A 14,231-nucleotide genomic window follows, 5' to 3' on the forward strand; every position below is an offset into this window, starting at 1 on the left:
GATGGTTTGACAGAAACTAGATTATTAATAACTGAACTGAAGAAACAGCAGTTTGTTAAACGGATAAATGGAGGTTAATGTTATCACCAGCAAAGGTGGAGATTTGTGCTAATCCTTTACAGTACAGAGATTCTCCAATAACGGATGGCTTTATTTTCAAGAACAGTAACCCTCCCGGCCCGGGCTGTTGCTGTAAATAAGAAAACAGACTTGTTGCAGAACTTAATGTTTCATGCACAAACAACTCATTGTACATTATGGACCACAGAGGAGCAGAGTTGTAGTACCAAGGGAAGTGAGTTGCATTCCACAGCCAGTTATTGTAAGATACCATGACATGTCTGTCTCCACACAAACACACATGTGCAAACACACACACTCCCAGACTGACAAAAACACACACCAAAGAATGGATTTCCTGTCTGGACAGGAAGTTTGTCAGAGAGTAGCAGACTACTCAGACATTCAAAGACACGCAAAAAGACAGATTTCAGGGACCACAGTTGTAAGGTTGGTTTGGTTTTATTCTGTTATAAAAACCTTACAAATCTTATGCATAAAATTAAAGTTTAAAATCATATTCACTGTGACAGCCTGGAGATCAGTGTTCGAATGATGGTCTGAAGTGATCTGCATTCTAAACAACTCAAGCTGCTTTACATACTAAATATTTTAGACTCGGTCCAGTGCCAGGACCAGCATTATTTGTACCCATCCTGATATAATCAACAGCTGGCTGAGTTTGTGCAAGCATTGCTGTGTGTGTGTGTGTGTGTGTGTGTGTGTGTGTGTGTGTGTGTGTGTGTGTGTGTGTGTGTGTGTGTGTGTGTGTGTGTAGTGAGTGGTCTGACCAGGTGGTTTGATCAGCATAGCAGCCCACTAACATTCCAGCCTCCTCTCCCACGTCTTATTCTCCATTTCCACTAAACAGCAGAACTTCAAATCTGGACCTCAGCAGCTGCATTTCCATCCAAAGAATCAACAAATCATAGGGCATTGAAATGAAAGACCTGAGTGGAAAAAGTTAATTTAACAATCAGAATTGAACATATCTGTTCATTATCAACGATATATTCCCAATCCACTAAGTGAATTGGGTTGCATTGCAGTTGATAATAAGATTTTTCTGAAATGCAATGGGAAATCAAGTGCACTCTGAACCACAGTGAATTTGGACAGCTGAAGGTTAAGCCTCTGTTCACTACAATCCACAAAAGTCAGATAATGTTGCTCCAATAAATGTTTTTTAGGCATTCAGTGGATTACCACATGTGTAACTGCCAACATCTATTACGTCATATTAATTAATGGAAAGCAATAAGTATGAACAACATGATCTGACACAGAAGTATAACAACAACATGGGGATAAAAGACACTTAAGAATGGGTTGTTTATTCTGGTTTGTTATGTTATTAAAATGTTGATACTGCAATGTGTTTCCTGTTTGGGTTTATTTTAGCAGTAATATAATAGGCTGCAATGTTCATGTTAATCAAATTATTTCAATAAGAAAATGTGTCAGCAAACACACATTTTTATAATTATGCATAATAATTTGCTGTATGAAATTCTCTGTTAAATCATCTATCGGGGTATTTAATATGTTGTGCCTCTGAGATTCCCAGAGAGGAAGAGGAAGAAGTTAAAGACGACTCGGCGAGAAGAAAAATAGAAAAAGGTGACATTTAAGATTTTCAAACAAAGTACATCCTCTCTTCTCCTCTCCTCTCCTCTCCTCTCCTCTCCTCTCCTCCAAAGCTTGTAATTAGCATTAGCATGTAGCTTCTGCATCAGCATGTAGTGCACTTATATGCTAACAGGCATCCCACTGGCAGCCTTGGAGAATCACCGCAGGCACTTCCACTGCAGGAAGAACACAGAGCTGCAGCAATACAGAGCCAGAAGCTGTATAAAAGTGAATTAATACATCAGTTTTTTAATGGGGCAGTCAGAGATTTAGGAAATGTTGCATGTGTTGCATTTAATTAAAGTTTAAATAGCCAATGTTTTGTGCTGATATTTAGGATCTTCAAACCAATAACTGATGACATTGTCTTACACCCGTTTTTGAGGGATTCAGGCAATGTTCATTTTACGACGGCATTTATTTGTGTTGTTATGAACACAGTCTGGTATATCTTTCCAAATTGATACTTTTTATGCTTTTATCTTAACAATAAAATTAATTAAATGAGTCAGACAAAACCCAGTTACAAGCCCACACACACACTATCTATCTCACACACACAACCATGTTTCCATGCACAAAAGACACCAAATAAGAAAAGGAGGAACCCGAAGCCAATCTGGGGCTTCGGATCTTCATCTTCTCATTGCCATGATTGCCTCTTTTGTCATTGACATCTAGTTCCTCTCTGTAACAGAGAATTGCATTACATTTAAGAAATGATAGGAAATAGTTGCATTTTCTTTCTTTTATTTTCATTCATTTTCATATTTTCTTCTGACCTGATGTGCCCAAGTTGAACCTTTCATGATCCCAGCACAGACTGGACTTCCTGTCATTGCTCCCCTCTGTACCCCTCCTGTAGAGTTGCACTCATTTATACCACAGTCATGAAACATGCTGATTTCTGATTAGATATCATTCAGTATTACGTTATTGGTTAGATGCAATGATGTAATTTGTATACATTACCAACATATTTTACTGGTAAAATGAAACTTTTCTTTTACATAAGAATGGTCAAAAGTTGAGATTATATTTAACTCATTCGGTTTTTCATGCCAAAAAACATCCAGAGCCAAATTACTCTTCAATGAAATAATCAAACAAACTTGCTGTCACACATGATGAAGTGACTAAGGAATAACACAACAGATAGCTTATTATGTAGTACATGTGATTCATTTTTCAGATTTTTCTTTGGTAAACTTAACCAACCAGTGAATTCAATCAAACTGAACTGAGTTCTGAAGAAAGAGCAAGAGAACGTGAGACAGAAAACAGATGCTGAAAGAGAGTAGCAAACTGGAGAGAGTCCACAAAAAGAGATGAAAAGAAAGAGTGAGAGAGTGGGAAAGCTGATCAGTCATAACATGGCCCAGCTACACATTCCAGAGTAATTGAGCGTATGATTAGTCTCACAATCAGCAACACAACACCAGCTGTCTGAACACAAAACTATATAAATACAGAGATCAGGACAGAGAGGAGAGAAGAGGAGAGGAGAAGAAAAGAGTGGAGAAGAGAAGAGGAGAGGAGAGGAGAGGAGAGGAGAGGAGAGGAGATGAGAAGAGAGGAGAGGAAATACAAAAAAACAATAAAGGTGAGTAAAAGAGGCATACAGCAATCATAATCTCTCCTCACAACCCTCTCCCTCACTTTTCCCTTCAAACATCGTTTTCTCACTTCCACGAGCCAGTTCCACGCCTACAAATCACTGGGGTAATTGGAGCTAATTTGCCCTCCTCGTACGAGAATTAGGGGTATTAGGGGTATTAGTCAAAGGCTCAGCTTTCACCACTCTGTTTGTGTCAACAGGGCAGCCTAATGAAGCATGCTGGGTGTGTCACACAACACTTGTCCTACTGATTACACTTGATTCGCCAAGTCTTCTTTGTTTTAAATGATACCTGACTGCTCGTTACTGAACGACTAAGAACACCCAAGGAGAAGAGAAGCCAGTGAAACAACGGATTTTTCTCACGCTCAGCTTCTCAAGGCAAGACTTTTTAGCACTTAGTATTAGAACATTGACAGTTGTATTATTGCATCAACCTATTCTTTTTTTCTTTTCTATCTTATCTTCCAATTATAAACATAATGCTGCAGGTCCAATGAACAAATTATGTAATGGAGGTTCAAACAGGACTAACATTAGATCTCTATAAGCTTTCCAATCAAATTTAGATTACATTAGATCCTTACAGCTTCATCAAATTTAATTTAGATTTGATGAAGTGGTAATGATCCCAAGGAAAAAAGGATCACAGCACAAGAGAGGAGGCAATAAACTGCTGGAGATGGGAAAAAAATGAAAATGCAGTTGTTGTTTTTTGTAACTTCAACATCAACTTGCTCAGTGATCTAGACTCCTAAATTAGTTGCATCGAATTGTTTGTTAAAGCTGTTATAATTAGTTTTTTCAGCCACTTGGGTTTTAGCACACCAAGCTGTAGATACTACACTACATATTATCACCTTATAAAGTGTTAGCAAAGAGTGGTTTATTTACACATTTGGTTGACACAGAGCAATATTAGCATTCACAGGGAATCCTGTTTGCGTGCACTTGATGTATTCCAAGTCCAATATTTACTCTAATTTTAGCTCTGTTTTCAAATACCTGATTTTTAAGCTGCTAAACGCTCCGCTGTGTTCTTCACCAAGTTGCTTGGTTAACTGAGGCCAGAAGTCGTTAATACCAGTGGGTGTTGAATGGCAGACAATTGAATTTTTCTAAATTCTGCATTTAAACACCGTCAGTACAATCAAGAGTAAAAACTGGATGCTATATGGAGCTCATAGGTGAACAAAATTAGTTGGAAATGCAAAATGTTAGGGTTTATACCATGGTAAATGAATGTTTTAGATGTGATGTATGATTATAATGCTATGCCTTTCCAACCCATTCCCCCAATATCTATCATTATCAGGGAGTATTGCCCTCAGGATCAGTTAAATACTGACATTTTTGCCTTTACTCTTTTTCTCATTTCTCTACTCATAAGAACTCATTTATGCAATGCAAGCTTCTGGTTTTGGTCATGTTAACTGTCTTAGGTTTTTTTTCATTCAGGTAGTGTAGCTGCCTGCTGCTTCTGGAAACAGAGCTGATGAGAGCTGTAAAACTGAACCATAACAGTAAAGTTTCTGGCCAGAAAATCAAAACAATTTGCTGAAAGATGGTAAAATGCTCCAAGCTGAGGTGAACTGCAGAGTCTGGTGATCAATGTTTGTGGATTTGAAGCTTTGTGCTACCCCTTTAAAATTACATGTAGTATTTGATCCACTGTGAGTGGCTTTAATCACGTTTGCAGTCAATCTTGATCACTTTTTAGACAGTATTGATTTGGATCAGCACTTCTCACTCTGTTGTTCTCCCACAGAAAAAGGAATGCACTGAACAATTCCTCAAGCATGGCTTCACTTTTATCACTTCAGGATGTTTAATTAGAACGGGAGGCAAAAAAAGGCATTTGTAACAGTTTCAATAGGGTGGGTGTTTATATGTGTAGTTCCATATGGTGAGAGAGTGAATATTTGCACAGGCCCATGATCCTGAGCGTGTCAAGCATGAGGTCAATCGGAGCTCCAGCCGCCAAGGGCAGGCTGTTAAATCAAAATTCAATACACTTACACCACAGGAAAAGATCAACATTTACGCCTGTTTACAATGTACAGCAAGAACATCCACCCATAACACATGCCAGCCACATTCCTCTGCCTGCCCACACACAGAGCTGCCAGGATGCATGATGATGTCTCCCTTTGCCAGATTTCAGAAAATGGATGGTGTGAATTTTCTCTTCATCAATGAGTCTTTCAAAGTGAGAAGAAGAAAACCAATTCTGGAAATGGTTTGACTCTATATTATAGTAATATTACCATAGAGTGACTGAGATTGTAGTGGGCACTTCAGTTTGTACAGTTATGGAGAAAATAAAGATTAATACCGCCGGCATACAATAACTAAATACTCTTGTCGCTCTTGTTTTTTGCCAAGTCCATTTACTAAAACAAAATCCTTCTTCCATCAGCCAAAAGGCACTCCATTCATAAAGGCCAGAGTAGCTGCTGCAGCAGCAGCAGTAGGTTGTTTCTGTCAGCTTCACTCTGGGTAACATGCCAGTAACCACAGAGGCCAGTACATAGCTGTCATTCCTCTGCTCACTGAAAGCACATTTAGCAACCAACACCTGTTTCCCCTGCTCAGTCTCCACTATTGGCTGCTCAGCATTGCCTGCATCTAGAGGGCAGGGACTCAACTCTTATGGCTTTTTATCTGCCGATACCACTATTTGTATTGCCGATACCACTATTTGTATTGCCAACAGTTACAGTAATAGTTAGTCACTCGTCACTAGCCGTCAGAAAATTCAACAACATGTCAGCCTTTATAGGATGTTAAAACTTTCCGTTGGAAGCTGTATGACATTCTTTGAGGTGGAAGTCACAACAATACAATACCTTTCATATATACATCATACTAGTTAATGGCAAATCCATTCAAAAGCAGTGAAATGCTCCATAAAATGTCTCATAGGTTGCTGGTCTAATTAACAGACAGATTGCAATTTACAGTTTTACATTGTACTATTGTGATGCTATTACAGCAGCAAAAAAAGAAATAACTTATAACAATAAATAAAAAAATGTCTATCATATCTAAGAAACTTATATGGAAGGAGGAAATGTGGATGAAATAACTCAATAATAAATGACTAATGAATTAACTAGAATCTGTAAAATGGCAAGAATTTCCCCATATTGTGATTATTTTAGTGCCAAATCAGTTTAAAAGGAACTGAAAACACACATTACTCAGCAGTGGGGAACCCCTTCTTCTACCACCTGCTTGTCAATCATCCCGGTCTGTGTTATGTGACCCTACCTGCTGCTACTGTCCCATGCTGCCCATAATGACCATACCACACATACCAGAGTCACAGAGGGGCATTCCTGGACCATTGAGCCAGATCGTTTTTTTTTTTTTTTTTTTTTACTTTAGAGCTGTCACTGAGACCAGGTTTCCATTTAAACAACTAAAGGATAGTTTCCTGAGGGAGAAGTGGATCCACAAGCTGTGCAGCATTTCAAGATGCAGTTACATCTTTACAGATAATTGAGAAGAAGGATTGGATTGATATGGTGTTTGAAAGCAAATATTTTGATTCTGGTGTCTGTATGTTTGCCACTATTCACATATTTCTAATTGGAGTATTATCATGTAAAATAAATTCACAAGGAAGATTCCATTTTTTCTCATATATTATATACTAATATCATTAACCCAAACCTCTAACTGAGATCAACAGTTAATAAAAATAGTGATAACCATGTCATCATCATCATCAAATCTATGCCTATTTGCACAGAAGCCAGCGAAAAACATCCCTCCAGCCTCCCATGTTCTGTGCTTTTTTATTTTTTAATAAAAGCCCATCGTGGACTGGAAACTATCCCGGCCCTGCATTTATTAGTGTGACAGAGAGATGAATCATGAAATTGGACTCTATTAGCTGAGAACACTGGGAAAGTAAGCGTTGGAATTACACATATAAAGTACAAAGGCGAAGGTTAACATTTTTATTATTGTTTGTGTGTGTAAACATTGTTTGATTTATCAAAAAAAGTGTGACATTAAAGCTGTAATATGTAACATTTCCACATTAAAATGTTATATTTTGTTGAGTTGTGTACTTGTCTAATTCTCTCTAATGTTTCCAACAATGTTCAAACCCAGAGAAATCTTAAAATTTATTCAGATAACGGTGTGTTTCACAAGTTGCTTGTCAATGTTGTCATATCCCCCTTTGCGCATGTCAGCATTGTCGTTCTCTGTCATAAATTGACTTTTTATCCAGTTTGAAGTTACGTATTTACGATAATTTTTTTGATATTGGTTGTTTTTAACTATATATTTTATCCAGATGAAGGATTTCAGGATGTCATCGGATGTCTGGATCTTAAGTTATCAGAGAAATAAGCTGAGCTAACGTTAGCAGCAGCTTTGATCGAAGCCCCGCCAGGACGTCCTTTATCTGCCAAACAGCATTGGAGAAACTCAGATTTTTTACATGAAACTGCTTTATACTGTTTTTACCAGTTTAAATGACCAGGTCCATTTGTTTTGGAGAGGAGGAGACCTCTGTGTGTTGTGGTTTTGTATTTTTAATAGTATCAAAGATCACTCTGAGCGAACAAAAAAAGAAACAAAACAGTTATTATCCAGCCATTTATCCCTTGTTAATATGTCCATATTGGATGACTGCTTACCAATAACACCAATTAAAATAAGAATTTTTATATTTGTTCTCCAACTGTGAATTTAATCCGAGCAAGAAACTATGCTTTTGGTCAAAATCTAAAATTAAACACACAGAATACAAGATTAAATGTATCATGTAAAATGGATGGAATTGCTAATGTAAATTAGCAGATAAACAATATGCCTGTCCGTGTGTGTGTGTGTGTGTGTGTGTGTGTGTGTGTGTGTGTGTGTGTGATCATGTCAGTGGAAAGTGTAATCTGAGGGATAACATGGTGCTTATCTAGCTGATCCCCCCACCTCCCCGGGTTCTGACAGGTTGACACCCATCATTCTTCACATTAACTTTCCCTAATTGGCAGGTAATTCCCCTCTTCCCTACTGTCCCTCTACTGTTTCTCTATTGTCCTTGTACTCAGCCCCTACTGTCTAGGTCTTTATCCACCAATCTAACCAGGCACCCTGCAGCCAGTAAGCCCCTCAGCAGGACTTCTTGTCCATGCTCAGAGTCCTGGTAGGCGCTGTCACTGTAACCTGGGGAAGTGAAGTTGGGAGCTTCCTCTGTGATGGTAACCCCCATGCTGGGAAACTCTCTACGAAGCTGACAGGAGAGCCGGCCCCAAATGATCTCAACCTGTCAGTATCTGCTGCCCACCCACCCCTTCTCATACACACATCTCTCAAACTGCATAAAGTAATGACCGTGTTAGCGTTTTCCACTTATGATCCTTCCTTCATGCGTCACCCTGAATTAAAGAGCAATCTACCTGACTCAAATAATGTCAGTATGGGTTTCAGTGGAGAGATTAAGTGAACTTTTCAGTGGTACAATGAGGGACTAAATGTTGGCACAAACTTCAGAAAACATCTGAAAATAAAACAAGCAGCATCTGTGAAGCACCATAAACCAAATGCGCTTCTCTTTTTGATGTTAAAACACATACAGGCCTTTCTTCCTCACAGCCACATTACACACTTTAAGACTCTCCAACGCCAAATCTTCAACATTCAAAGCTCAACCTTACTCTTTTTGCTACTCTAAAATCTCAAACATACAAACACACACATTCCAGCTGTACTGTAGCTCTCGTCCTGCCCTGACAGTGATTGACAAGTGTTTGCAGAGTCACTCTGCAAAGTCAGACATGAGACATATGTGAGTCCCACCCTCCTGTCATGTCCGCCTTCCCATGAGTCCTTTGTGGCTGAGGTGGAGGTGGCAGGAGCAGTCAGGAGCTTGTCAGAGCAACAGGAAGAGGCTAACACACACACTCTCTCTCACACACACGCACACACAGACAGCTTCCCTCTCTCTTACAGGAACAACCCTCATACACTCTCACTGTCAACCCCCCAGTGAGTGTGTCAGCTGTCATTAACTTCCCAGACTTCCAGTGAGTAGGGGAGGTTCCCCTGGCTCCCACCCCCTCACAGGTGACTCTCACTGGGGGCTTCATGCTGGGAATGCCAGCCTCTCTGCTGGAAGTCTCCATCCTGTCAACACAGCGAGCCAGAGGCCAGAGAAATGAATGTGAAAGAGAGAGAATTTGTCTGTATGTATGTTTATATACTGTATGTATGTTACATATGATGAAATACTACACATGGGCATGGTGTATTTGTGCCTTTTCGTGTGGTGTGGTGTGTATCTTTATACCCATAGTATTTGTAAGTGTATTTGTGCATGCATGTACTGTATATGTATTGTAAATGTTGTATATGGTAGGTTTTTTGTTTGTGTGTGTGTGTCTGTGTGTGTGTGTGGCATGCGTGGAATGTGTGTGTGATATAAAGGCTCTCTCCTCACGCCACAATGGTGTCTTTGACAGGCGGGAGAAGGGAAGGCTTTGTTTGGTGACACCACACAGTGTTGTGAATGCCCGACATAGCTCCCATTCCTCTCTCTATGCCCTCCGCCAGGCTACTGGCTTATCAGGGATTCCTCTCCTTTCTATCTGCCCACGCACACCACTCACTATGTGTGTGTCTCTGTATGTGTAAGTGAGGAAAAGAGTTTGTGAAGCACAGTTGCTAACACCAAGGAAAATGCAAATGAGCTCTGGAGGAGAATAGACCCTCTGTTTGGTTACATATTTCTCCACAAGTGGACCACTTTGGCTGCCACATTTAAAAAAAAAAAAAAAACTCAAGTAGCTGGCTAGCCTGGGTATGATCTGATTTGATTTTGACCCTTAAATTAAATAACGTATCATGTAACAATATGAAAAAGGATAAAACAAACCTAATGATTTCTTGAATCAGGCCCATAAGTTCATAAAGGGTGCAAGTCACAATGTACACAAAGCCATGGAAAGGGTTGTTTTCATGGCTGAAGGTGTACTAAACTGCAACACAGCTAGGACAAGAGTGATATTAGGTAAAGTAAGTAAAGATTCAGTCAGTATATTAATAACTGGCAAGACAGAGAGAGTACAAACAAGCCTTGAATATATTTTATCTTGTTATTTCTATGTTGTTTATTGATTTATTAAATCAGCATCTATATATTTATTATGTTACAACCTCCATTTCCAGAGTAAATAAATGTTCTATTTTACATAGTAGATGAATATTACTTACTGTTAGAGTACACATGGTAATTGAAATGTGTCTTTTAGCATATGCCATTGCTTTATGCAAATATTTTCCTCCTTTATTCAATTACAGTCAAACAAATAATCTGGTTTACCACTTTATGAATTTAAATCTTACCTACTCTGACTTTTTAACTTGTAACTTATCACACATGCATATGGTCAATGTCAACATCTGTAAAATTCTCTGTAAAAAGATTAAGGTTATTGCAAATAAATATCAAGCTGGTAACCAGTCAGGCAACTAAACACTTGGTTGAGGTTAAATAGATTGTGGTTAAGGTTAATAAAAAGGTGAACTTTGACATCTGCACCTCTACTTTCAACATTGCTATACAAGGACAGACTAAATTGTGAGGTGCGAAATTGTGAATGAACATAATTCCTTGCATACTGGGATGTTCAGATGTGGTTAAACTTGACTGGAATGTGAATCGGAGGAGAATCAGAGAACTATGGTTACACAAGTAACCTCTCAGTAATCATGCCTGCCATTACAGTAACAGAGTTATGTAATATCGGGGACACACCGACCTCTTGGGCAGCTGTGGCAGCTGTGTGCTGCTGTTTTTTGCCAAACCAATAATTGAGTAAAACACATGAAAGGAAATTTATGAAACATCATTCTGATCAGTGATTGGACAAAGGGTACTGATTGTGCAAACTCATCAAGCAGGTTGTTCCAGAGTTCATTCATTCATTTTTCCATTCTCTGATGCTCCTCTCTCATCATTCTGTTTATCTCATAGTTACATTGTGAACTAGTATGTTGGTGAAAAGCTCATTTCGTTCTTCGCCTTGGTCTCTGTAATCACACAGGTCTTTCGAGCTTTTATGCTAACATAGTATTTGCCAAGAGGCCTGATACTCAAACTAAAGAAGGCATGGTGCCCACATGTGAGCAAATTAGGAATATAATACACATAAACTCATGGACACACACACTTACACACAGCTGTTTCTCTGTGTGTTCAATGCCAGGGTGTTGTTATGTGTTTGATGTGTTTATATGAGCTTTGATGGGCCCTTACATGAGCTTGGCAGCAACACCGCAGTAGGATTAGACCGATATATATCAGTTTGTTCAATATTACTCTTTAAAGGCATAATCAGTCAGACACATTGTGTATATATATATATGACATTTTAGCCTTTAGATGGAAAATATAGACACATTTGGTTGAATGATGGTCTCCCATTTGGAGATATCTTGCCATGAACTGAACCTCAGTGGTCTGTTATTCCACTTTGTGCCAGACTGTCCATAAAAACACCATGTTCAAACACCTGAAGGTAAACTGTACATGAGCATGCTTGGCCTCTTTGTTGTTTCATCAGACCTGAGGTAATTTCTTATAGACACACAACTGAAGAGTAGGAGCTTGGATGTCAGTTTATCTCCATCTGGTGGTGAGATTGATCCGATTGAAGGGGAGGCTGTCTGACAGGCCTGGTGTACCCAAAACATATGTTGGGGTCATTGACAGTATAGGTACTATAGGGTACTCTGGAAGGACTTCATCCCTTAACTTTGAACAACTTAGTAGGCTTAATGGTAAATCAGGCAACCACAGACCTTAGCAGAGAGGCAACAGCAGTACAGAGAGGTTACAGTTTGTGATCTCAGAATTACAGAAATGAAAGCAGGACTTTGGAAAGGTTATGTTTTTGTGAAAACCAGTTGGTAGGTCAAGCTGATCTGGAAGGGAAACAGTAGAAGGAGAGCTCATGAAGTCAGATAATATCCTCAATGGACGTAACAGGAGGATGGAAGATTCTCAGAGTCCATCTCTATGTTAGCAGGCGTTCAGACCACAAATCGTACAGCATTAAAAAATGCGAGGGGCTCTGTTGGTCTGGACTTATTGCTTGCAGATGCAATACAATCCAGCATAAGGATGTTTTATTACACATGATTTTACAACTCTGAAAAGTCATTGCTGGAAAAGTTTTGATAGATGATGTTTGTACTCAAAGAGAAAAACCAGGGCAGTAGGGGAATGTCAGGAATTGACTAAGGACCTACTGTTGGACGGGAAGGAATGACAATGTTTGAGATGACAGGAAATGTAAGAGACATGAGGCATGGAAAATATATAAAACTTATGGTACAGCTGTTAACATGACAACCATAGCTATACTCATTTTATTCTCTCTCAATAATGCAAAAGCAAATTACACTGTCACTGCTGACTTTACACAGTAATCTACCAGGAATGAATACTTGTAAGTATTTGATTGGCCAGCACAGTGTGTTACCAGATGATGTTCCGTTGTGGCAAATGTGGAGCCATGCTCAACTTTTTCGGCAGAAACCTTTGGGTTTGGAAACCCCACTGTGTCAACACAAGAGGTCTCTTCTAAAATAATGTGGAGGCTGTATTTCTCATGCAGCATTATTGTTGGTATGAACATTGGTTCTATAAATCACTGGAGGAGGCATTAATCATCCCTACCTTCATTTTCACGAATAACGGCTTTAATAGCAAGAATTGTATGCATCTAATGGCTAAATGAGGATATATCTGTTCCAAGTTGTCAGCAGGTCATACATTAGGACAGATGGTGGACAGAAGTTAGAATAATGTACTTATATTAGATTAGAGAGTAGTCTCTAGGTAAAATGTGAGGCATTTCAACTATGCTAATTTCAAACCATTATTCTGCCACAGCTAGTTAAACAATGGCTGTCAGGGATGGGGATGGCAGAAGCTCATTTTAAAAAAGTGTTACACATTTTCTCTATCCTACTCCTTTTATCACCATGCCAAAACAGTGGGTGAGAAAACCTCATAGGCGTGTTCATGCACATGTACTAAAATCTACATCAGATGAGGTGAGGCAGGGAAAAACAGTAAGGCCAAGGAAGACATGTGACAGCTGCCCCTTTGGGCTATCGCAGCAGTCAAAAAGTCTTCAGTAAGTAAGAGGATGTCTTGACTTGTTACTTGGCTGAGGCAGCAGACCTGTATTTTGAACTCTCTAAGCAATCAGTTCTAAGCATCTGATGGACACATGTTAGCTAATAAGACCTAAATACGAAGTAAAAATTGGATACAAGTGTATGTATCAGATTTTGTGAGATTCTATGTGTATGTATTCAGGCACTTTCATTTAGATCAGGAAGTTTGTATATGAATTTACAGTGGAGTAACATAAAAACAACAACATTGCAGGCCTTGATTGTTTCTCAGGTGTAATGAACTCCTTCTGATCAGATCCATATTTTTGTGGACAAATAAGTGTACTTTGTGTCCAAATTTGAGAGCTCTAACAGGCATTCAGCGAGTTATAGGGGCTGAGACAAAAAATGTTACAACCACCCACAATCTGCCAATTTGAGCTGTTAAAGGAGTCCACCTAGAAAACTTTGAGATCTCACATTGTAAAGATAAGTTAAAATACTGTCCTTAAAGGAAATTGGTGCATTTGTAAGAACTCTGCAGAATGTAATCAAAGATATTTACTGTTGTTATTATAGTCTTGACATAAAATATGTCAGGAATGTCTTCCATTTTCTATCGGATTCTGAAATCACCAGGAGCAAGTCAAGGTTTTTAGTCCTACAATGTTAACTCAAATATCACAATTCACACACCAGGACTTTGGTACACAATTCTGGTTTAAAGAACAAATATCTCTCTCCAAAACATCTTTTTCATCAAGCCATTTTCTACAAT

The sequence above is a fragment of the Dicentrarchus labrax genome, unplaced genomic scaffold (genome assembly GCF_905237075.1).
Source record: "Dicentrarchus labrax unplaced genomic scaffold, dlabrax2021, whole genome shotgun sequence".
In the NCBI taxonomy this organism is placed as follows: Eukaryota; Metazoa; Chordata; class Actinopteri; family Moronidae; genus Dicentrarchus; species Dicentrarchus labrax.